General features: G+C 40.3%; 1 long non-coding RNA gene across 1 annotated transcript in view; it reads right to left on the bottom strand.

Annotated features, from left to right (window-relative positions):
- Positions 1–3,392: 3,392 nt before the first annotated feature.
- LOC129631189 (uncharacterized) overlaps positions 3,393–25,320 on the bottom strand; it is a 35,097-nt gene continuing 13,169 nt past the window's right edge. Inside the window, exons 2-3 of the long non-coding RNA XR_008703926.1 lie at positions 4,839–4,958; positions 3,393–4,234 (exon numbers count right to left, since the gene is read on the bottom strand). This is a non-coding gene — a long non-coding RNA (uncharacterized LOC129631189). The remainder of the gene's footprint in view (positions 4,235–4,838; positions 4,959–25,320) is intronic.

Genomic DNA, 25,320 nt, shown 5'->3' with positions numbered 1-25,320 from the left:
ACGAGGAAGGGCTTCCTGGGTGGACAAGGGCAGGGAAGAACTGCCCAATAGTGGAACTAGCCTGAGCAAAGGCAGCACTGTGCTTCCAGGCCCCTTCCAGGAGCTTGACTGTGGAGTGGAAGGTATCACCACCTCATCCAAGCAAGGAGGAGGTCAGGAAGGTGAACTGTCCATTGGAGGTTCACAAACAAGTAAGGAAAATGATGACAGCCACATTTTAAGGAGATTATTCTAGTGTTAACACGGAGGCCTGAAGATGGCTAAAACTGGCCCTCTGAGAAACAACATGGATAAAGAGGGGGAGGGCAATGCTGGAATCCAAAATGACTATGGGATGCAGTAAAGGTTAAGGTGACCCTCAGGTTTCTAACTCAGGGTACTAAGTTGTGAGGTAAAGAGTGAGGTCACTCAGGGAGGTAGGCAACTCAGACAGAGAAATAAAGTTTGATGGGCTGGACAGATTTTAAAAACGAAATGTTCACAGAGATCTGAACTAGAGGTGTTTTTCATTCATTAGAGACATATTCTTAACTAGATATGATAAAGTATTTGACATAGTTAAGTCTTGGTTTTACAAGTAAGGATCCAAGCTCTTGTAACCCTCTAGCTACCATAATGCTGAGCAATGTGGAATGCTTTATGCTTTAGCCTTGCCAATGGAATCTAAGTGGAAACACCATTCATGGTCATTTTTGTGGCGGCTGTTCTTGGTTTGAGATTCATCACCTGCTTGTAAAAATGGGAGAGAGCCCCCTACTTGATTCACAAGGTTAGGATATTAGGCGAAGGTGAGGCTAGAGATGATGAAAAATATAGAAATCCATAGCTTCTCTCAAGCCAGGTTCCAAGCCTATATCTGTGTGTTTAGTTACATAAGAATAAAAATTATAGGAGAATAAAATCTAACTTCAGGGCAACCTGAAGTGACTTTGATCTTTTTCCTGTGGGTAATCCATGAGATGAAGTTCTGCTCCTAATTTGTCCCTTTTTGTTCCATCTGAATCATATCCCTTGGCAGGAGAGTTCAAGGAAACAGCAGTGATGACAGAGAGAAGATATCACTGGATCACCAGCTAAGGGGGAGCCAGGACAAACACACTGCGAACAAGTTCTATGTGTATGATGCTGCTGCTGTTGCTAATTCGCTTCAGTCATGTCTGACTCTGTGCAACCCCATAAACGGCAGCCCACCAGGCTCTGCCATCCCTGGGATTCTCCACGCAAGAACACTGGAGTGGGTTGCCATTTCCTTCTTCAATGCATGAAAGTGAAAAGTGAAAGAGAAGTCGTTCAGTCATGTCCGACTCTTCATGACCCCATGGACTACAGCCTACCAGGCTCCTCTGTCCATGGGATTTTCCAGGCAAGAGTACTGGAGTGGGGTGCCATTGCCTTCTCCGTTCTATGTGTATAGACTGCGTGAAATAGGGATTGTTTCATGAATTATGAAAAAGCAAACATTCAGAGAAGGGAATATAAAGTCCTGAACAGGCAGAGATCTTTTAACGTCCAATCTTTTGATGTAACATCTCTTAGACCAAAACCCCACAGAAGCAGGCAGTCTTATGTAGTAGTGTTAGTCACTCAGTTGTGTTCGACTCTTTGCGACCCCATGGATGGTAACCCACCAGGCTTCTCTGTCCATGGAATTCTCCAGGCAAGAATACTAGAGTGGGTATTCCCCATTCCCTTCTCCAGTGGGATCTTCCCAACCCAGGGACTGAACCCAGTCTCCTGCACTGCAGGCAGATTCTTTACCATTTGAGCCACCAGGGAAGCCCTGTCATATGTATAAGAACCTCCAAAAAAAAAAAAAAAATGGGTTGGAACTCTGATTCAGTCGCTCTGTATATGACCTGGGGGAAACCTGCTGAATCATGTATTTGGCAGTGATTATAAGAATATATAAGAATTATAAGAATAATTCACATTTTACAGGTGAGGAAACTAAGGTGAAAAAAGAGAGGTTAGAGGAGGCTCATAAAGGAGCTCAGGCTTCATCCTGTCTCCTGATCACTATCATGAATATTTTCTATAGGAGATAGTAAAGGAGAACACTATTCTGCTAGAGAGGGTAGCAAGACTATGAATTTGCGTTGAGTTCCTCAGAATCGTATCAGTATTTTTCCTCTCTTCTCAAATCTGTTTAGGGTTGTGGGGCTTCCAGGGTAATTTGGGCAAAAATATTTAAATAATTTATCAATCCTGTGCTTTGCTTAGGCTGTTTAGCTCTGGCCTAAGGGCTCAAACCAGGAGCCTCACTTACCAGTAAAGGCTATCAATCATTCAATCCATCCTTGCCCCCAGCCCACTGAGAAGAGCTGGAATAGCTAAAGGGAGGAGAAGGCAATGGCACCCCACTCCAGTACTCTTGCCTGGAAAAATCCCATGGACGGAGGAGCCTGGTAGGCTGCAGTCCATGGGGTTGCTAGGAGTCGGACACGACTGAGCGACTTCACTTTCACTTTTCACTTTCATGCATTGGAGAAGGAAATGGCAATCCACTCCAGTGTTCTTGCCTGGAGAATCCCAGGGACAGGGGAGCCTGGTGGGCTGCCGTTTATGGGGTCGCACAGAGTCGGACACGACTGAAATGACTTAGCAGCAGTAGCAGTAGCAGCTAAAGGGAACTTTGCTATCACTTATGGAACAGCCAGCACATAAATATGGTCATTCAACATGCATGCCTTTTAAAAAAGAATTTTTTTTCTGTAATAAAGACAGGTAATGATTATCAGGGCAAGACTCACAAAATAGCAGATAAGAAATAAAATATGCTTTTATTAGGTCTCCATTTCTACATGGTAGAAAAAGAAACAAATAACAGAAGGCAGAGCTAGTTGCTGAGGAAATATTGCCAAGGGTGGAGTCTAAATACTTGACTATGAAGCAAAGAAGAATCAGTGAGTTAAATACATTGGTGAAATCAAAATGAATTTTCAAGTTCTCCACTGACCTTATGTGCAGTGTTTCTTTGTTCCCATTTTAAGCTCAAGGTGGATCCTTTAAGTCCTTTTTTTTTTTTTTTTTTGCTTTTTCTAATCTCTCTTGATTTCATTTTAAGAAGTATTTAGCCATTGTTAGGCTCAAATAAATCCTCTGATTCATTAGGATTCATTGAGATTTTATAATATGCTATTTTAAATAATACTGTAATTAACATTCTTTGTGCTCTGTGTTTTTATTCTCTGGTAATCTCTCTTTTGTCTCACCTCTGTGTGCTGACTTAAAGCTATTATACTCAATTTCACATGCGTGTGTGTAGCTATATATATATATACATAAAATTTCATATGTGTGTGTGTGTATATATATATATATATATATATATATATATATAATTTTGCTGGTAGGTTGCCTAGGCTAGATTCTGATTGCTTTTATTTTGCAGGTCACTACAATGTCATATTCTTATTGAAGTCTTTAGTAAACTGCTCTCTGTTCTAGGAGGAAAGTAGAAACATGCTAATTTTCCTTCTCTTCTATCCTTAGGAAAAAATAAAATCATTTTTTGGCAGCTTGATGAATTTAAAAATCAGGCTTTACAGTTTTATTAAGTTTCAGGTAACAGTAAATTAAAATCTCATTCACTGATGCCTCATTAATTTCACTTGTTACCAATAAATGCATCTACATTTCTTGATACATTTGAATGTGTCCTATAAATATATATTAATAATGAATTCCTAGCAAGAAATATAACACATTGTTGTGTAAAGCATATTATAATGGCAAGTATTTTTAAAGTATGTGTTTAATACATAATTCAAATGATCAAGATGTGGGTGTAATAAATCATAGCAGTTTAGAAATGAACTTTTCAAATTTGTATATGTAAATTTCTAGCAAGAATCTATTTCTTTCTCTTTTTTTGTGAATGTGTGGGTTTGAATAATTACTTGATAGGAATCCACACATATTAATGGTTTCTAAGCATGTCATAATTAATTTGTCCTCCTAAATGTAGTACAAAGGTAATTTTTTTCTTTAAATTACTTTAACTGAAACAGTAAAAATGCCATGGCTTATGTATACCACATAGAATATCTTAAATGTGGCTTTCCTCTTAGTTCAATGAGTTCAGATACTGAATAGGCTGGGTCACTTTTTTGACTTTTGTGTGGTTTAGACTGAGAGCTGAGGAACTTGGAATGCAGACTGAAGAAAAAAGAGCCAGGAACATCCAAACTGTCTCCTCTCCCTGGCGACTGTAGCTTCAAATTTTCTCCTGTTGCTGTAAAAAATAAGGATCGTCGGCAGGAAAGGGGGCTCACACTGGCTTTAAGGGGATGACATTACTACCTCACTCTCATCACCAAGAATTAAATTTGAAACTATGCCTGAGCACAGTTGGTCCAACTTTAGAAAGCAGGTCTGATCATCCGCAAGTCTCACACCATAAGGAAGACTGCCTCAGCGCTCATGCGTCTCCGGCTGTGCTGCGCTCAGACACTCAGTTGTGTTCAACTCTCTGTGACCCAGTGGACTGCAGCCCACCAGGCTCCTCTGTCTATGGGATTCTCCTAGGAAGCATACTGGAGCAGGTTACCATTTCCTCCTCCAGGGAGCCTTCCCAACCCAGGGATTGAACCCATGTCTCTTAGGTCTCCTGCACTGGGAGGCACATTCTTTACCACGAGAGGCAGATTCTTTACCACCATCTGCAAAGCCTGCATTTCTGGCTCCTGAAAGTGTCTCTGCAAACCAGAAAACCACTTGACAAGGAAGGTGGCTTCCTCTACATGACTGTGAAAGTGTCTTTCGACTCGGTTGTTTTATGATTCTCTCTCTAGGTCAAAGTCTTGTGAGAGAAAACAACAGCTCTTGTGGATTCTTACCTCAGCAGGGCAAATACTTTCAGGCCACCTCGCTTGGTTTTCTCCTCCACGAGATTAATTCAGAGTCTGGTATCTCACAATCTTAGAGAGTTGAAACAGAGGCTGCTTCTTGACATTTTCCTGCAAAGACATGTCAAGTTAAAGAAGCCAGTGTTGAAGGACAGAAGAGTGAAATGCTCCAATTAAAATCATACAGCAAATTAAGTTAGGCCTTGTTATAGCTTGAATTGTGTCCCCAGAAATTCATATATTGATGTCCTAACCCTCAGTACCTCAGGATGTCACCTTATTTGGAAATAAGGTGATTGTAGATATAATTAGTCATGATGAGTTCATTAGGGTGGGCGCTAATACAATATGACTGCATTGTGCTCAGTCGCTCAGTTGTGTCTGACTCTTTGTGACTCCATACACTGTAGCCCACCAGGCTCCTCTGCCCATGGGATTATACCAGCAAGAATACTGCAGTGAGTTGCCATTTCCTCCCCCAGGGGATCTTCCTGACCTAGGGATCGAAGCGGTGTCTCCTGAGGCTCCTGCACTGGCAGACAGATTCTTTACCACTGAGACACTTGGGAAGCCCCTACAGTATGACTGGTGTCCTTATTAAAAATGAGAAATTTCGGGCACAGATAGAAATGCACACACGGAAAACACCACGTAAAGACTGGAGTTATGCTGCCACAAGTCAGGGAGCTTCCTGAATCTAGGAGAAAGACCTGCAGCAGATCTTTCTCCTGCACCTTCAGAGGGAGCATGGCTCTGGGGACACTTTGATTTCACCTAGAGGTAAGATTTCTCTTCAACAATACGTCCAGTTCGTACCTGTGTCTGAAGATTGATCATAACAGAGAAGAATTCCTCTACATTTAAAGTGGTGTTGGACATCTCTTTAAAATCAATTCTGTAAACTAGAATTCTTCCATGATGAAGCAAATCTTCACTTATTTTCTTACTCCGTGCTACAGATATTGCCAGGTTATAGGACAGTGGGTCTCCCTGTCTAATATAATTTCTGATCTGTGGGGGTGAATAAACACAGTGGCATCTGATACCCAGATCCCACTGAAATTTTATTTAGGTTTCACATGATTTGCACAACACTTTGACACTTTCATTACCCTATCTCTTCCTACTATCAATTTCAGAAAGTAAGCAAAAAGAAAACCCTAATATTCTGCTTTAAATTTTTAAATGTCCCCATTCATAGAAAGAGTATGTGGACTGTTTAGGACCACAGAGTAAATTAATGATAGGGTAGGGACAAGTGTATTGGTATTTTGTGCAAACTGCTTCTCATCTATTGGATGACTGCCTTTGTTTTATGTCCTTTGATATGGGGCTCTCAAGTATCTACTTGGTAAGCATTAAATACTCTGGCTCCACTGCCTTTTGTTTGGCCATGTGATTTGCACAGTGAATGCAATGTGAGTGGAAATGACATGTTTAAAATGAAGGAGAAATCTATACTTCATCATGTGGTCCCAAGATGCACAGTCCCTCTAGCATAAGACTGCCAACATTCGCAACAGAAACTCTTCTTTCAGCTTGAGTTCCGGCATAAAAGTAGCACAGTGCAGGCCACATTGAACACATGATGGCCATGTAAAACGAATGATAACAATCCTTGGTTGTAAACTGCTGAGGTTTGAGAGCACTTCCTCAGCATCACATCATGTAAGCTACCTGACCAACACAGACTTCATAGAAGTTATCTTCTCTATCCTGCCTCTGGAGGGAAGAAAAGGTTTTACTGTTTCTCAAAAACCAATACAATAAAAATAGATAGTAAATGTATTATTCAGATTTTAATTTGATACATTAATACAGGTAAATTAGATACTTGTGTATAATAAGACCTGGCAACCCACTCCAGTACTCTTGCCTGGAAAATCCCATGGACGGAGGAGCCTGGTAGGCTGCAGTCCATGCGGTCACGAAGAGTTGGACACGACTGAGCGACTTCACTTTCACTTTTCACTTTCATGCATTGAAGAAGGAAATGGCAACCCACTCCAGTGTTCTTGCCTGGAGAATCCCAGGGACGGTAGAGCCTGGTGGGCTGCCGTCTATGGGGTTGCACAGAGTCGGACACGACCTAAGTGACTTAGCAGTAGCATACCTTATTTTCTCTAACTCTCTCACATCAAACCTGAGTTGTAATGTGGTAGATTATAGAAATGTTGACAAAATTCTTTCCTGTAACACAGCAGGTCTGGAATGTAATATGAGAGCTGCTGCTGCTGCTCCTAAGTTGCTTCAGTCGTGTCCGACTCTGTGCGACCCCAGAGATGGCAGCCCACCAGGCTCCCCCATCCCTGGGATTCCCCAGGCAAGAACACTGGAGTGGGTTGCCATTTCTTTCTCCAATGCATGAAAGTGAAAAGTGAAAGTGAAGTCACTCAGTCGTGTCCGACTCTTAGCGACCTCATGGACTGCAGCCTACCAGGCTCCTCCCCCATGGGATTTTCCAGGCAAGAGTACTGGAAATATTAAAAAAACAACAATAGCCACACCCCATTTCCTTTTTTTAAATGTTTTTTTTTAAACATGCAAATTAAATCTCAAAGAAAGGAAGAGACATATTTAATACTTCTCAAGATTTGTGAGAGAGGCAGTACTATGACCCAGTACACTCTATATCCTTGTTAGCATAATTGACTATCTCAAAAAAAAAGAATTTTTTGAGAAGTGTTGGGTTTCTGCTATTTCCCTTTAATCTATAACATTTATCTAGAGCTCCTCCCAGTCTAGAAGGTTGAACTGCTCCTGCTTGGCATAAACTTTTAATTTGGAATCATTTTCATGACTGGTATCAGCAGGGCTTAAATTCATAGACCTACCATATGATATATAGACAAAAAGGGCCTAGCACCTCCAGGCATTCAAGTAAATTCTTAGCTGTAAGGGTGCCTGTGAAGATCATTATCTACATGTGGGACTGACTACCATGATAGAAACCAAATATACTAGACCAGAGATCAAGGGTAGAAGGTAAAATCTGTTGGAGTTCCCTAAGGGTCAAGAGGGTCATCATAGTGTACTGTTTTAAAAAGTCCTAATCTGTGAACGTGGCCATGGATGGAGCTGTTGCAGGGGTTGACTTGGCCTGGCCATCCAGAGGTGGAGGATGTGCCTGTCAGCAATTCAGGGGCGAAGAAAGTGCTAGATCTGGTGGATTCTTAGTGGCATCAATTAAAAAGTCACTATAGAAGATGGTCTCATACAATGGACATGCCTCATAGAAGGTTGCAAAATAAACCAAGAAATGAATGTAGTATGTATCAACAACTCACCACCATACATTTGAGAGTGGAGAAGAGGCCAGAGGAAATAAGTGGTATATGTCCTCATGTCTTACAGAGGTAAAAGCAATACTTATGGGAAACAGGAGATAACTGTAAAAAGTTCTTGAGATCAACTACATATATTGCCAACATAAATCACTGTCAAATTGTTTTGGCATCAGTATAAGACTTAAATGATCTTAACAGGAATGCAAAAGGGGGGAAAAAATCTGTAATGGCCGGGAGACAGAAGAGTAGAGTAAGGGGGGAAAAACATAAATGTCTTAGGCTTAGGAACAACATGGAGGGACTTCTCTGGGAGTCCAGTGGTTAAGAATTCACCTGTCAATGCAGAGGACACAGGCTCCATCCCTGGTCTGGTAAGATTCCACACGCAGCAGAGCAACTAAGCTGTTCACGCGCCACAACTCCTGAAGCCCTTGTCCCTAGAACCTGTGCTCGGGAACATGAGGAACCACCACAGTGAGAAGCCCGAGCACCACAATTAGGCTAAGCCCTGCTCTCTGCAGCGAGAGAAAGCCCGCAGGCAGCAATGAAGACCCAGTTTAGCCAAACATAAATAAATAAATACCTTAAAATTATTTTAAAAAGAACAACGTGGACAAACATGTGAAAAAGGTGGCGACAGATGAACAAGAACGCTTGTGAGGGTGGGGTTTGCCAGGGGATGAGGAAGGCCTCGCAAATGTGTTAGCTCATTTAAGCCTATGACCTTTCATTATAACCACTTGCCCCTGCATCTCGTCTTGCCAAAGTCAGACTATTAACAGATAAGCCTCTAGGGAAGATCTGTGTGTTGTGGTACAATGAGGAGGCACTGGCAGGAATGCTTTCTGCCCCCTGTGGTGTGCCTTGCAATGACGCTCACCCACATTCCCTAAGTAGACTCCTAATGACTCAGGCCTTTTGACTCTTTCTTTGAACATTTTAAAGCTTTGCTGAAGTGTTTGAAAACTCATTATACTTTATTTGACTTCCTTTTATCGTACAGAAATAAAAAGTCCCTGATGGAGTTCTGGAATCAACGTTTCAGGTTTCAGATATTGCACCCAGCAAAGTAGAGGAAAATCTTAAAAAAAAAAAAAAAAAAAGCAATCCCCGAAAGTCAATTAAGTATTAATGTACACATCTGTGTTCACACACACACGCAAGCATGTGGATTCACACCCTCACATGTGTATCACTCATGATACAGTCACACATTTCCTGTGAAGCCAACCCACCACCCCTTGAAAGTGAGGTCTACTCATCTCTGAAATAAAGTACACATGTGGCAAATTACATGGGAAAAGGAAAAAAAAAAAAAGTAAAAAGGAAGGCAATTCAAAAGGGTAATAGAACAGAGAGTAGTAGTTAATTATGATTTATAAACTTATTAAGTTGCTAAGCATTGTAACGAACCAAAGAACAAATTTAATTTTAAATAACATTAAAGTAGCAAAGTTGCCTAGATGAAAACACAAGCTCAGGAAATGTATTTAAAGACTGAGAAATCACATTTTTTTTAGGAAATGGCCCAAATGTCACCTTTTAATTCCGCTTTCATCCATTTAACATGAAGGCAAGTAGAACTAATACAGAATAACAACAACACAACATTTCCCAGATAATTGCTATTAAGTGAAATAATGTGTGCGTTTTTTCCTTCCCTTGACACAAGTTGTGTATTATTGGCAAAAACAAATCATCGTGGGTGTATAGTTTTGAACTCTGATGCTCTTTGTGTACCTACTCTGCAAATCACGGACTCAGAGTCTTGATAGTATGCATGTACAACTAAGAAGAAGAAAGTATCATATCCTCTACTTTGAAAGCAAAAAAAAGAAAAAATTAAAATGATGTAGAAATTTTGATATTACAGAAGTCACCTATACACCACGTGATGACAAAGGTAACTTCGTTATATTTGATTACATATTATGTTGAATTATAACTCTGAACTTCCCTGTTTTTGCCTTCTTAGCATGTGAAACAAAAGGAAAATTACTTAGTTGCTCAGATCAGATCAGATCAGTCTCTCAGTCGTGTCCGACTCTTTTCGAACCCATGAATCACAGCATGCCAGGCCTCCCTGTCCATCACCAACTCCTGGAGTTCACTCAGACTCACGTCCATCGAGTCAGTGATGTCATCCAGCCATCTCATCCTCTCTCGTCCCCTTCTCCTCCTGCCCCCAATCCCTCCCAGCATCAGAGTCTTTTCCAATGAGTCAACTCTTCACATGAGGTGGCCAAAGTACTGGAGTTTCAGCTTTAGCATCATTCCTTCCAAAGAAATCCCAGGGCTGATCTCCTTCAGAATGGATTGGTTGGATCTCCTTACAGTCCAAGGGACTCTCAGGAGTCTTCTCCAACACCACAGTTCAAAAGCATCAATTCTTCAGCTCTCAGCCTTCTTCACAGTCCAACTCTCACATCCATACATGATCACAGGAAAACCATAGCCCTGACTAGACGAAACTTTGTTGGCAAAGTAATGTCTCTGCTTTTGAATATGCTATCTAGGTTGGTCATAACTTTCCTTCCAAGGAGTAAGCGTCTTTTAATTTCATGGCTGCAGTCACCATCTGCAGTGATTTTGGAGCCCCAAAAAATAAAGTCTGACACTGTTTCCACTGTTTCCCCATCTATTTCCCATGAAGTGGTGGGATCGGATGCCATGATCTTCGTTTTCTGAATGTTGAGCTTTAAGCCAACTTTTTCACTCTCCACTTTCACTTTCATCAAGAGGCTTTTGAGTTCCTCTTCACTTTCTGCCATAAGGGTGGTGTCATCTGCATATCTGAGGTTATTGATATTTAGTTGCTCGGTCATGTCCAACTCTTTGCAACCCCACCAGGTTCTTCTGTCCATGGAATTCTCCAGGCAAGAATATTGGAGTGGATAGCCATTTCCTTCTCCAGGGGAATCTTCCTGACCCAGGGATTAAACCTGAGTCTCCTGCATTGCAGGCAGATTCTTAACTGTTTGAGACACCAGGGAAGCCCCTGAAAAAATTATAGTAGAAAGTAAATGTAAATGTGCTTCTTTAAGCGTATCCCATTTGCTAGTTCTTTAGCACCTGGCAAGTGATTTTGTTCCTGTATCAATCACTTAAGTTTAACATGGATTGATGATCAGAGATAAAGAGGAATAATGGTGTGTCTCCCTATACTAAAAAGTTTCAAGGGACTAAAAACTTAACATACTCACCCTTTTTAAAGTGGGCATACATGACTACCAAGCTCCTGAGTTTTAGGTTCATATGCTCCTTGTTTTCCTGAACTGTTCACACAGAGCTCACCAGTGCCCCCACAGAATCTAGCTCTTTTTTCTATTTATAAAACTGCACATGTGTCAAGCACTTATTCTACGTCAAGCACTGTGTTAAGGATTTTACAGAGATTATCTAATTCCTCAAAAAAAAAAAAAATCCATTCACATACGGGAAAACTGAGGATGAAAGAGTTTAATAATACACCCCAAAACACCAGGCTAAACTGGTGAGCTGGAAGGGGGTCTCAGGGAGCCAAGCTTTGCAGGATGTTCTTAAGACTCAAGCGGTGGGACCCATTTGGTGGATGGTTAGATGGCTGCTGTGTTCATCAGTTACTCAATTAGCCATCTGTTTTGCTGGTTTGCATGACTTTTCCAATAAACAGGAAGCTTCTTGAAAATAAGGATTACAATTTACTTATTTATTCCTAAAGCATTGATTTTCTACCACAGACTAGATACTGTTCTGGGTAACTGGGATATAACAAGGAATAAATTAGAAGAAGAAGAAGAAAAAAAGCAGCCTATTGGAGCTTACTTTCTGGAGAGGGAAGAAAGAAGAATATAACTACAAATACTGTGCCCCGTGCTGAAAAGTTCTTAGAGCCGGGGGTGGGGGGTGGGGAGGGGCTGGGGGGTTGCTAATTGAGAAAGTGGAAAAGGTTGTGTAAGTGTTTAGGAGGCAGGAGAGTGAATTTGTAAATGGAAGTCAAGGAAAGCTTCAAACTAAGGTGGTATTGATTCCAGGCAAAAGATTGGTTACTACAAAGGCCACAGAGCATGACTACATGAACTGTGTAAAAGAAACACCAATCAGAACAGGTGGTAGAAGATGAGATCAAAGAATTAGTAAGATGAGGGAGGGACCCGTCAGATAGAACCTGAGACCATTTAAATTCTCTGCATATATAGAAGGATTCCCGTTCAATCAATTTGAAATAAAAGATAAACTTGACCTGACCTTGACCTTGCTCAGGTCACTCAGGGTATCACTGATGCAGAATCATCATCAGACATCCATGACCTCTTCAAATATGATTTTAAGTTTCACATGTAAATTCCCATCAGTATAAGGTCTGTTTAATGACTTGATAAAATAATTAATTTGCAACCAAGATCAAGAAAGTCCAAGATCAAAAAACCTAGAGATGACCCTAGACTAATCCTAGATGAACTACACTATGCTCAGGCCTATGTTTTTTTCAAAAATCTGGCTATTTACGGGATAATTTAAGGTACTTTGTGAGGAATTGCTACCTAATTGGCATTGGCTCCTGGACCACTCAGAGCAAAAGTAGATGGGGTAGGGGGAGAAGGAGCAGAGTGAGAGAGAAAAAGGAGGAGGAGGAAAAGACAAAAAGAAAGAGGTGGTGAAAGGGGAAAAGAAGGACAAGAAAAAAAAAAAGGAAAATGATAAGTAATTTTCTCAAGGACAGAAAATTGTGGACTCTTAAATCAGTCAAATCTAGGTTCCCAGCTCTTTCAGTTGGACATGAGAGATGACTGACTGCCCACCTGCAGACATTCCCATCTCCCTTCTTCCTTGATCACCTTGATCTTGTCTTCAGTATCCCCTACATGGCCATGTCACCAGAGTGACAGCCTACCTCAACCTCATGATCTGAATCTTTCTTGGTCTAAGGTCATATTATGGTAGTCTCATTTGTCTTGCTAACTGAAAGATCTGGTGTATCTAGGTCCAACTACAGTCAAGCCCTGGGAGAACTCCTGGAAAAACTCTGTTTGATCTTAAAGACACACTAGACAGAAATGTTCCCTTAGTTGAGGCTCTAGCATTCCAGTTGCATGAGCCAACAGGCCTTATTCGGACAAGCTAAATTAAGGGTGGCAACATGTGGAGCTGTTGGAAACCTGACCCACTGGGATGCTGTTGAGTCAATGAATTAAACTGTCTTGGGCTTGAAACAGTAGTATCATTTAGGCCACTTTTGGACAGGTTTTCTGTTTGCTGTAACTCAACTGAAAGTCAGCAAAGTAATGAAATTCATAAGACAAGTGATCTCCTTTCATCTACCAAATATTTAGTGAGCCCTGTGAACCATGCTAGGAGCAAAAGGTAAAATGATGATGAAATTTCTTAATCTGGCTGAGTGGTGCTACTGATGCTGACCTTAATACTGATCTCCATAATCTTGCTATGAAAAATAGGTTATTATTATTATTAAGCTTTGGAAACTGTAGGAAATCAGTTAAAAGAGATAACTGTTGCATAATTAGAAAAGTTCAATGCATGCCTCTAGCCCATTAAAATGGTTCCAATATGAGCTTTGGTAATTGAATGATGACCTTTCTTCAGAATATTAACACTAAATGAGGATGTCTAAAACACAGGTAAGTTTTTGTTCCTTACTCTGAAAAAGGCTAGGTAATACCATTGTGGTGTCATGGAAAGAATAGTTTAGAACCTGGCATCCAGACAGCTCTATGATTTATTGCTATTTGACTTGGGGAAAAAACATGATTTCTCTTGATTCACTGAAAAAAAATAGAAGCTATATTCAGAAAAGAAGTTCTACTTGCACCCGTCACCAAATATTCTGAAGTCTCTATCACTATTAGCAAAGGTGTGTCTTTGTTTCTGTATGGTGAGTGAAATTACAAGCTTTGCAGACCAAATTTTCCTATATGACCTAGGCCCTCTCTCACCTAACTAAGGATCCCTCTTTTGCTGTTATCTTCTCTCTTTTTTGTATTATCAACTTTCCCCTATTTATTGCATTGTTGTCAGACTAGATCACTGTAACATTTCCCACTTCACCAAAAGCACTTCTTTTATCCCAGAACCTCCTTAAACTAGTGCCCAATACCTCTGTTGCAGAAGAACTCCTAGAACTAGATGTCCATTCACTGTCTTGATTTCTGTCCTTCCTGGTCCTCTTCCTTGCAGCCATTCCAGTTTTTAATGTGACCACTCCCCTGGAACAACTGTCAATTACTTCTGTCACCAACACAATGGTCATTTATTAGTCCTCACTGCACTTAATCACATCAGTGCAACTGACATAAACTCCCTTCATCTTTAAATATATAACTTCATTTTGGAGAAAACTCTAATTTGAAAAGATACATGCATCCCAGTGTTCACTGCAGCACTATTTAATCCAAGACATGGAAACAATCTAAGTGCTATCAACAGAAGAATGGATAAAGAAAATATGTTACATATATACTATGGAATATTAGTCTGCCATAAAAAAGAACAAAACAATGCCATTTGCAGCAACTGGATAGACCTAGAGATTATCATACTAAGTGATGTAAGTCAGACAAAGGCAAACATCCTATGATATTGCTTGTATGTGGAATCTAAAAAAATAATACAAATGAATATATACACACACACACACACACACACACACACACACACACACACAATAGAAATAGACATACACACTGAAAACAAATGTTGGCTTACCAAGGTTACCTTTCCAGGAGGGAAGGGATAAATTAGGCATTTGGAATGAACATATATACACAACTCTATATAAAATAGATAACCAACAAGATCTACTGTATAACACAGGGAACCATACCCATTATTTTGTAATAACCTATAAAGAATCTGAAAAAGAATACATATGTAAGTATTCTTTTTCAGATTCCATACATATACATACATATACCTAAAATTAATCTAATATTATATTTCAATTATACTTCATTTTAAGTGTTTTTTTTTTTTAATAAATACATAACTTGGTTTCTGGGATACCAGAAATAGGTAAGGGAGCAGAGTGCTGTTGAATTGAGTTATTTTATATGTGTTGGTCATGAAAGGCCTGTTAGAAAAGATAATGTTTGAGTAGAGGGATGTAGGAAGTGGAGCTGCAGGTAGATGACTGGAGAAAAGCATTCAGGCAGAGAACCCTAGATGCGAAGGCCTTCGGTGTACCTGGGGTCTTTAAGGAGAAAAGGAAGCACGTAAGAATTGAAATAAGTGAGGGAGGAGAAAAAGGTAGGAGAGGAGGTCAGAGCTTTGGTGGTTAGTGGCAGGGGAGTCTTGTGAACTTGGAAGACAATTTTCAGGACTGTGGCTTTTTTATTGTAAGAGCTAATGGACGTTTGGAAGATTCTGAGCTTAGGTGTGATATGATAGATCTTTAAAGGGTCATTCTGGATGCTGTGATGGGGCTGGGAACAGGTAGGCAAAACAGAGTCAGGTAAGAAATCAGTAGCCTGGACTCAAAGATAGCTGTGGAAACATGGAGAATGTTTGGATTTACAGTATTTCAGACATGACTCTGACAGCGTTTGCTTGTGAGTTGGAAATGTGAGGAAAGAGGATTGGCTGAAAACAGAATGGGTGGGAGGGTGGTAAGTTCTCTGAGATTTGAAAGACTGTTTATACAGTCTTACAGAGGGGTTCGGAGAAGGCAATGGCACCCCACTCCAGCACTCTTCCCTGGAAAATCCCATGGATGGAGGAGCCTGGTGGGCCGCAGTCCATGGGGTTGTTAAGAGTCGGACAAGACTCAGCCGCTTCACTTTGACTTTTCACTTTTCTGCATTGGAGAAGGCAATGGCAACCCACTCCAGTGTTCTTGCCTGGAGAATCCCAGGGACAGGGGAGCCTTGTGGGCTGCCGTCTATGGGGTTGCACAGAGTCGGACACGACTGAAGCAACTTAGCAGCAGCAGCAGTAGCAGCAAAGAGGGGTTAAACCTAGCTGTACTCCAATACTGCATCTCCTTAGCCAGCCTTGACTTTAATATTTATGCGAAAGTATTATCTTCGTAAACTCTTTTCTTGCACTATTAATAAATTTATTCTTATTAATTCTGTTACCATATCTAGAAATACATGTTTTAGTCCTATGTCAAATACTCTAGAAATACAGTGATTTTTTTAAAAAATTACTTTCCTTAAAGGAATTGGATCACCCTTGTTTTGATTGTCAGTGAGGCCCAGATGTTTTTTTATATGGAAAATGCATGACATGGAGTAACTGCTATTTTTAACACCACTCTGCTTCCAGAATTTAATCTTTTCCACAAGTTTTTACAGGATATGCCTTCCATCTGTCTATTAATTTGAGTATTCATATTGGATTGCTTTATTAAAAAATGGTTTTCAAAATAGAGTTTCAGACCTCACTTTGTCCACACACAAGCGTGGGCTTCACTATGTTGTCTTTGGGAAGAGCATGGCCTTTGAGTTGGTTGGCCATGGCTTCAAACACCAGCTCTAACTCATTCTAGCTCTAATGTGACCTGAAGCAGGTTGCCGAGTCAACCTGAACTCAGCTTTTTCACCTATAGGAACAACAGAAGGAACTCATATGGTTGTGGTCAAGCCTGAATGACAACTGAATGAGAACAGCACATTGAGTTCCTGGGAAACTACAGAGATATTAGCTCTCTTTTCCTTTGTTCAATCACCTGTAGATTATTCTTTTCTGCCATTTATGCCAGTAAATGTTGCTATGGTGCTGCTGCTGCAGGGACTGTCCCTAAAGGGAGATTACACAGGCCTACTCTGTTAAACTCTAAGGGCCATGTGAATTGTTTTGGCCAATGAACTGTGGAAAAAGCAATGTGTCACTTCTGAGCAGAAGCTTGATCAGTCCTCGAAGTCATGACAACCAAAGGAAGACTGCTCTATTAGCCTGGGTCCCAGAGAAAAGATGACAGACAGCAGAGCTATAGCTGACCCTCAGTGGACATGCAGCATATGAGAAAGCAGAATCTCCATGTTCTGAGTCACTAGCACTGGGGACATTTATTATCAGTTTAATGTAGCCTACTCTGACAACACATCCCAACAATAAAAGAAACATCTAGAGTGTCTCTCCACCTCAACAACAAAAGAAGCAGTATCTAGTGTATCCAGGTGAAAAAAAAGTAAAGCAATCCAAAAACAAAAAACAAAAAATGCCATGCTAAGTATGGCCAAGACTCTTTGTGAGTTGTTAAAATTATTTATAGATGATATTTGCCCTCAAAGAGATCACAGTACATTATTTCAGCATATGTTGTTATAAATTATCTCTCTTCTGTTCACACAAGGGAAGATGTTCTCTGACCTGGAAACATGAAGGAGATGTCAAAAAATGTCCTTCTGCCAAAAGGGTGTGGAGTGAAGAGACATTTTTCTTTTCTCATTGTATCCACGTCATATTCTACATATATCCCAAAGCGACGAGCTCACTGCGGTGTCTGTTATTGTAGAAGGACAAAAAGCAATTCCACGAGCTATTTTAGTTTTCCTAATGGAACAACTAGATGCTGCAGATGAAAGAGTTATTAGAAAAATAAGTCTTAGCTTTTCTATAAAAGCATCCAAAATGTGCTGCACATCCTGGCCAGTCCATCAGCACTGTGAAGGTGTACATTAACAGACAGGATCTCTATTTAGATCTTATATTTCAAGTCTTGTTTCCCAAAGACAGTTGCCAAAGAAGAAGAGCCAGAAAAAACACCTGAAGTTGAATGAATGTGCTTTGGTCCCATTATTTATGCATATGTTTGATGCACTTGTTTCCAATGACAGACAGAAGCCCTACGGCTGGTATTCATTCAGGCCACTTGCCCAACCTCTGTTTTTTTCTTCCCTTTCCAGGCATTATGGTTCCTTGTCCCCACTCTCAAGTTCAGCTTTTGATGACATGTTTATTCGCCCCTGACCTCTGCCATTTCTTCTTCTTTTGTTTAAATGTTCAACTGTGATAAAATACACATAATATGAAAGCTACCATTTTCACCATTTTTAGGTGTAAGATCAGTCATGTTAAGTACATTAATATTGCTGTCCAATCCATCTCTAGAACTTTTTCATTGTGCAAAACTGAAATTCTGTACCCATTCAATAACAACTCCCAATTTCTCTTTCCCCAGTCCAGGCAATGACCGTGCTTAGCTTCTGTTTCCATGAGTTTGACTACTCTTGACACCACATGGAAACGAAATCACATAGTATTTGTCTTCTCTGGAACTGATCATTTTACTTGTATAATTATTTCACTTAGCTCAACTGTCCTCAATGGTATAGCATGTGAAAGAACTGCCTTCCTTTTTAAGGCTGAGTAATGTGGGCTACGGTAAATGGAGTCGCAAGGAGTCAGACACAACTGAAGCAACTTAGCACGCATGCACACAATGTTCCCTTGTGTGTATATATGACATTTCACTTATCCATTCATCAGTTGATGGACACGTGGGTTCCCTGCACCTTCTGCCTATTGTAATTAGTGCTGCTGTGTACATGCATGTGCCACCCCTTCTAAATGCTGACCTTAAGAACCTCAACACAAGATAAAATGCTTTTGCTCTTCCATCCTTGGGTACATTGGGCAGGGATCAGACAGTGGAGCTGGTGGTGGAGCAAGGTGATGAGGCACTTGCCATTGGCATAAAGTCAAAAGGGCTCCCCAAAACTCAGCAATCAAGGCCTACAGTATTTCAACACATGCAAAAAAACCCATGATAGACAAAACACCAAAATTTTAAAGAAAATAACAGTAATGGTACATACAGAGCCATATTAACACCAAAAGTAAAAGAAAAAAAATAATATTGATCCTGCCTTTATTCAAAATTTGCCACTCAGTCCATCACAGAATTTTTGCATTTAAAAAAAAAAATACTGCATTGAAATATGACCTGGATTACTGAGTTTTGTGGTACCTCCTTAAATGGTGGGATATCTACCTATGACAAGGAGCTCCATTTCCTCACCCTAGTCCCAGCCCTGTCAACCAGATTAGAGTTATGTGTTTATGGTCCCCACTGGCTTTGGAAAATCAGATCAGACAAAGCAATAGCTTATTATTATCTTTCTAAACCTGAGAAACAGGCCAACTACCATAATTTATCAATCTTGCCCATAATCCTGCCAAATATCTTATTCTCTGAAACACCCCTTCTTGTGAAAATAAATTTTTCATGGCGAAATTAGTTTTGTAAGTGATCAGTTAAACACAGCTAAACAGATTATTACTTGAGAATGTCTAGGAATACATGCTGAATGTAACACTATATACTTCTTTGCCAATATATATCATGAGCCTTTTGGGTAGGTAGTGCTTGCATTATATTAGTATTTGAACAAGAAAGCACATTTTCAAGCACAAATCCAACCTGGACATCCAGGGAAATGCCTAGACAATCTTTGGGGAGAGATCTCAACCAACTGGAAGAAAATGCACACAGATTGTGAAAAGGTAAATTGATAATAAGCATGCTGACACAATCTAAAAAATGGTGTCACAACAGAAAGATGAAAATAGCTCACTTGCTACTGGGGGAAGGAAGTTTACATTGTATGATTTAACATCCCCCTGTTGTTAGATAACACACAACTTCATGTAGGATGCGGTAGGAGAAATGTGAGTTATTGTTCATGCTTTTTCAGCTGACAGACTTTTCATTGACTGAAAAGTACCATTTTGCTAATTTCATTTTAACTTTCATAAAATCATCATTTTGAGTTGAAAGACAGGGTCAAAGCTGGCTTTACAAGAAGGTGGGGAAATGAACTGAAATTGATTAATCTGAAGATATGTAAAAAGGCTTCTCTCTCAGCATAATAATGGTAAAATCCATTTCACTGGGTGAGGCAATGCAGAAGAGTTCTCTTTATTAGATACTGACAGATTGGCAGTCTTAAAGACATCCCATTACAAACAGTAGACAAAGCTTATTGGTTGCTCTCCATATGCCAGCTCCTGTGCTAAGTACTGAACATGGATTACATTTTTAGTACATATGATGGTCCCAAGAGGTAGATACTATACTTACCCTCATTTTACTGAAGATGGAAATTAGGTTCAAAGAGGTTAAGTCACTTACCTAACTGACATAGTACAGGATAGAGCTTGGAGCAGAAGCGAGGCAGTCTAACTCAACTCACCTCACAACCTCTAGAGGCTAGAACCTTAAAACCTTTGTCTTCTAAGTATCAGCAGGCATTAAGTTGGCCCCTAGCTGGGAATACAAACCATTCTGGCTAGGAACAACATAAATAATGCTATCTTGAAGGAATTAAAGAGCAACAAAGGGAACTGGCAGCAGGACTGTCCACAGTAATACAAGAGCTTCACATTTTCCATGAGTTCAATAGCCAAAGAGAAAACAAGAACAAGCGCCCCATGCCACGGTACAGCTGTCACAGTAAGGGTGTGACTTCCCAGGAAAACAGAAGATTAAATCTATCTATGTCACATCATAGCCACAAACTTCCAGAGAAAGAAACTTAGAGGTAAATGATTCTCAAAACCTGACCACTGGCAAAGACATTCACTCTCGTCCCAAGACCTCTGTCTCCATCCCTGATGCAGCCAAATAAGTAAATAAATTTTAAAGAATTTTAAAAAGGAAAATAGTAGCTATTATTATGTTTATATTACATGTTACATATTATTTTTTATGAATCATTATCAGAACATCCTCTGAAGTTACACACAGCAAAAGCCATGGTAGATCTGAGAAGCTGAGAGGAGAACTCGACTATTTTAAATTGTGAACTGTGTTCTTCTTACATGTATTTCTTCACATTTTAAGTGCATGAATTCTCTTTACCAAAAATATTTCAAAAGCAAATTTCATACTTGCTCTGTGAGCTTCTCACAGAATGTTTTGGATTCATACCTCAGCTTAACCATGACTTCTAATTCTGCAAATGGTACAGTGTTCCAACACACAATATATATTTTGTTATGCCTCTGCTATAATTAATCAGGCAAAAAATGAGCATTATATTTCCTAATGACAACTTTGTGCCCGCAAAGCAAAACCCTGCCACAATGTTAATACATCTATATGGTCGCTTGCATCAAAATGCATGATCCTTAATTCTAATTTCAAGCTTTAATTGCTATAGGCCACACTAATAAAGGATTTTCAAATGAAAAAATACACTTTCTGTAGGCTTTTTCTTTAAGAAATGCTACATAGTATAATGATATATGACACCCAGAGAACAACTGGATAAAAAACACCAAGCATTACAAATGTGTTTGGAAAGAGAAAGATTAAGTTGCTACCAATTTTAATTTACTGGAACATAAGAAAATGCACCTAACAATAACAGACTTTAAGAATAAGGCAAAAGTTTTTGTAATAAGAAATGCGTGAAATGGAATACAGACTCTTCCTTCAAGCAGACTCCAGGAGATATTGGAGTGTTTACTGAGCTTCTCTTCTGTGCCTTGTTCTGCACCAGAAACTCCAGGGATAAAGACTATGAGGGAGGCAAGCTTCCTTTCCTAAGAACTTGAACTTCACATTGGGAAATTCACCCATCGTTGGGATTTTGGTAAGTTCCCACTATCCTGTCTTCAGAACTCAAAGTAGAAGCAACAAGGTTAAAAACCTTAAAACAAATGGTAGATGATCATCACAAAGGGATAAACGATTCTTGGGCAACAGAAAGGTTTGGCTGTAGCAGAACTGCTTATATTAATGTATTTGAAGACAAGTGTGGCTATCAAAAGAGAGAGGAGCAAGAAATGACAGACAGATTTACCATGTGTCTCAGCAAGGCCTGGAAGGTGAAACAGAGGCCAGACCTGCCCCCGTGAACCTCCCTGCTCTTGGACAGGACTGACTGTATTGCAGGGAAGGTGCACAGGCTGTGAGTCTGAAGCCTGACAGCCTTGATCTTCCTGTGCTCTCCTTCTCCGAGTGTGTGTGTGTGTGCATGTGTGTGTGTGTGTGTGTGCATGCTCAGCTGTGTCAAACTCTTGCGACCCCATGGATGGTAACTCATCAGGCTCCTTGAAATTTTCCAGGCAAGTATACTTGCTGGGGTTGCCATTCCCTCCTCCAGGGGATCTTTCCTACCCAAGGATTGAACCCATTTCCTGTACTAGTAGGCGGATTTTTTTTACCACAGAGTCAGCTAGGAAGTGACAATTATAACAGATCTTTTCATGCAATTCCCCCCTCCCTGAACACACATAAACACACACGCACACACATACTTCTTAGACTTCTCATTCTTATCAACTTCAATAACATGTTTAGTTTCTTATGAAGAGTGGCTATGAATTGGCTTTCCCGTAAGAAGACAGTGGGTTTCCCTGATAGCTCAGTTGGTAAAGAATCCTCCTGCAATGCAGGAGACCCCAGTTCAACCCCTGGGTTGGGAAGATCCCCTGGAGAAGGGAAAGGCTACCCACTCCAGTATTCTGGCCTGGAGAATTCCATGGACTAAACCGATTATGAAGAGTTGGACACGACTAAGCAACTTTCATTTTCACTTTCACTTTCACTATAAGAAGATAGCAAACACATGTTGAGTATTTACTATTTTCGTATAGCTTACATTTGCTTTTTGTTTAATCCCCTAAACAACCCTAACAGTTTGATGTCAGTATTCCACTGTTATCTGTAATCCAAATGTTTCCTCTACCTTTAGTTCATGAGCTACATGGAAAGTCATCTTTCTCTGTAGTGGGAGCTTGCCAGGCTTCTCTACCAATGTCAACTCAGATCCTCAATCCTTTTCAATATCCCACTTCCCAAAACAACTCAGTGTCATAAAATCATTATCAAACATGACTTGGTAGGGGTGGCAGGTTTTGAAAGATGTCTGGAGAATATATGACATGTAAAGAGAACATCATACATGAAAAAAAGGCATGAGAACTTCAGTTTACCTGCTCAGTCGTGTCCGACTCTTTGCAACCCCATGGACTGCAGCATGCCAGGCTTCCCTGTCCATCACCAACTCCTGGAGCTTGCTCAAACTCATGTCCGTTGAGTCAGTGATACATTTCCATATATTATTTCACTAAGGCTGGCATATGTGTCTGAACCAGCTCAACCAAATTGAGCTTCTAAGGTCCTTGGGAGAAGAGACTATTAAAATTGCTTAGAATTATGTTTTCAGATATCTGTTTAATTTTCCTATTCTTGAGGCACTGATATTATCCCCAAATCTTCTCACTATCTTTGACTTTCCAATTCTTATTCAAGTTCTTCTACCTGCCCACCTAAGTCCCTTCTAATTCCTCCTTAGGAGAAGATGTGGCTATGTCACACATGTAAATTGACCTTTCTCATACAATTATGAGCCAGTGCTTCCTTTGAAGGATGCAGTGGCCACAGAATTAAGTAGATTCATCACAGCAGGAATCAAACAAACCTGTCTTTGATCATGGCAATGTACACAACCAGCAATATGCACTCAGACACTCGAGAAATTAGAACATTTTTGGAACAGAGTATCACCTTTTCCCAAATAAATCTGAGTGAAGGATAAGATTTTCATGTTATTCCTCTCCATTGACTTCCTCTTCTCACCTCTTCTTTCCTCCCTTTCCTTCTCCCCACCCTCTCTGTAAAGAAGAGACGTAACTAATTTCGCGGTGAGGGCTGGAGCACTAGTATCTGGCTAAGCAGGAGTGGACTGTTCACTCTCCCAGGGCTTCAGTTCCTCACGACCGCAGAACAGTTGAGAGCGTTGACCGTTCAGGACTGCTGTGCAGGTAAAAGGACATGGTGCATGCAACACTGAAAGTATCTAGCAAAGGAATATGTGCCTTTTACACAGTAGCTACCCTGCAAACAGCAGCTATTCTATGACAATTAATACTAATCATAATAGTGGTGGTAGCCGTAGTAGCAGAAAATAAAAAATAAAACTCTGTCTGAGGCATATGGGACTCCATATGGAGACTCTGTACAATTTCTATTAAAACTGGTATTTAGATGAGATCATGGGGTTCCTGTAACATCCTCTCCTACCCACAGCAGAAGCCCCCTGTGCAATAATGACAGCACCTGTCAGAGAGACATCCAGTCTGAGTTCCTGCATCTGACGTGGACTGAAGCTCTGTTCTGAGCATGAGATCCTCGACAGAGACTCTTTGGGCCACACATCTTTCCTTAGACGGAGCAGCACTCTCTCTCCCTCCCTGAGGTTTCTGTCCATTAGTCCCAGTTTTGTACCCCCCGGGGCCAACCAAGATGAATCCAATCACTCTTGTTCCTGACAGCGCTTTAGATATCTGAACAAAGTGATCGTGTTCCCCCAGAACATTCTCTTCTCCAAACAATCCGTGCTCAGATCATCTCTCCATGCAGTCTGCATCCCGGCTCTCCAGTGTCCTGACGGTAGTGTGACGCCCAATCTGACACAGTCTAGAGCAGAACACAGAGAGCAGAGAACCGCCTGTGATCTGCACTGTGTGCATCAATATGGTAAACAAACTGGCGCGCTCTGTATGTGGAATCTCACCGAGTGTGTGATTAAGACATCCAGACCTGTGATATGTATGTGTCTGTACTGATTTATATGTGTATAGTTTATATGTGTATGTGCATTTATATGTATATATATAATTTACATATGTATTTTTGTACATATTTCTTGCTCTCTCTCCCTCTCCTGCTAAGAATAATCCTAAACAGTTTTAGTCTCACATGCATATTATGACATTTAAATGAGTTTCCACGTAAACTGCTTACATGGATCAGGTGACTATAGGTGAATGACACCTATCCTTATTATATCTTCACATGTATAGATACAGACTACTTGCCAAAGTCTGTGACAGGTTCCAGGGATATGCAGTTACCTGGGAATATGTATCCTTAAACTACATATAAAATATGGCCTCTGCCCTTAAAGAAATAAGAGCCTGGGAGAAATTATTTTTAATGATGGGTCAATTACTGAATACTGTCCCCAACTTACAATTTTTTGACTTTACAATGGTGCAAAAGTAATACACATTCAGTAGAAACTGTACCTGGAATTCTTAATTTTGGACATTTTCTAGGGTTAGTGATATATGGTCTGATAGTCCCCTGTGACACTGGGCAGGGCAGCAAGTCTCAGCTCGCAGTCAGCCACCTGAAAGTAGCCTAAATGACCAATACACAACAACCATCCTGTGCTTCACTTTCAGCACAGCATTCAATAAATTAGGGATATTCAACACTTTATTATAAAATA

This window comes from Bubalus kerabau, chromosome 17, assembly GCF_029407905.1.
Source record: "Bubalus kerabau isolate K-KA32 ecotype Philippines breed swamp buffalo chromosome 17, PCC_UOA_SB_1v2, whole genome shotgun sequence".
Classification (NCBI taxonomy): Eukaryota; Metazoa; Chordata; class Mammalia; order Artiodactyla; family Bovidae; genus Bubalus; species Bubalus kerabau.
This window is presented reverse-complemented; position numbering and strand designations above follow the sequence as displayed.